The sequence below is a fragment of the Neoarius graeffei genome, chromosome 20, assembly GCF_027579695.1.
Source record: "Neoarius graeffei isolate fNeoGra1 chromosome 20, fNeoGra1.pri, whole genome shotgun sequence".
Taxonomy (NCBI): domain Eukaryota; kingdom Metazoa; phylum Chordata; class Actinopteri; order Siluriformes; family Ariidae; genus Neoarius; species Neoarius graeffei.
Genome location: NC_083588.1, coordinates 51,747,412 through 51,748,332, shown reverse-complemented (window position 1 = coordinate 51,748,332; position 921 = coordinate 51,747,412).

Sequence of the window (921 nt, the reverse complement as noted above, 5' to 3'; positions counted from 1 at the left end):
TCTCTGGAACATTTATAGGTGCACATTTTACAATTTCTTTTTATCACTTACGCTCTAATATTTGTATAATCCCCAAAGGATAAGTTAAGGATCACATTCATGTCAAAAAATTATATTATATTTGAAACCTTGACATTTAAGATGCTTACGTAAGACACTTTCCCAACAGACGCACAGTCAATTTTAGCTTATGGCTTGTATGTGGGTGGAGCTGGAAAATCCCCTGATTGTAATCGGGCTTCTCTGGAAACTGTGGAAAGAAAATGATTTTAAAAGAAAGAATAGACAAAGACTATAGAGAGGTAGCTGGAAGCTTGAATCTTTAACCGTGACCAAAGATAGCAAGATGAATAGAAAACCAGATATTAGGATGTAATTGTTCCAGTGCAAAAAGGAGACAGAAGGGCTTTTGAGGAGGTTAAAGAAGGGAAGTGTTTGAGTCTCTGAGTCGCAGAGTAGAGAAGACATCATGCTGAAAGGGTCTGCCTTTAATCCATCCCATCCCCCCCATCACTACACTCACTCCTCCGGACACCAGTATAAAATAATTTCAGACTTCACTCCCTTTTCACCTGCCTGTAAGGACATTAACCTCTCACATAGACCTCACTCCCGTATGTGACCCAGTTTTGGGGTAAGAGGGGTCCAGTGTGTGTGTGTTTCATACAGAAAGAAGAGGAGGAAATGAAGACATGCAACCCCCCACCCACTTCATTGTACATGCCGCACACAAACACGCGCACACACACACTGCGGTCCCACATGGTTGTCAGATTGCGCGTATAAATATGGGGGTCCAGTTGCTTCCTGCTTTTAAGGTCAGTGGCTACTGATCTCAAAGGTTGTGAAAGAATGAAAAGGAAAGAGAAAGAGAGAAGAGCAGGAGATGAAACCAGAAGGGGTGAAGAGGCAGACACAATA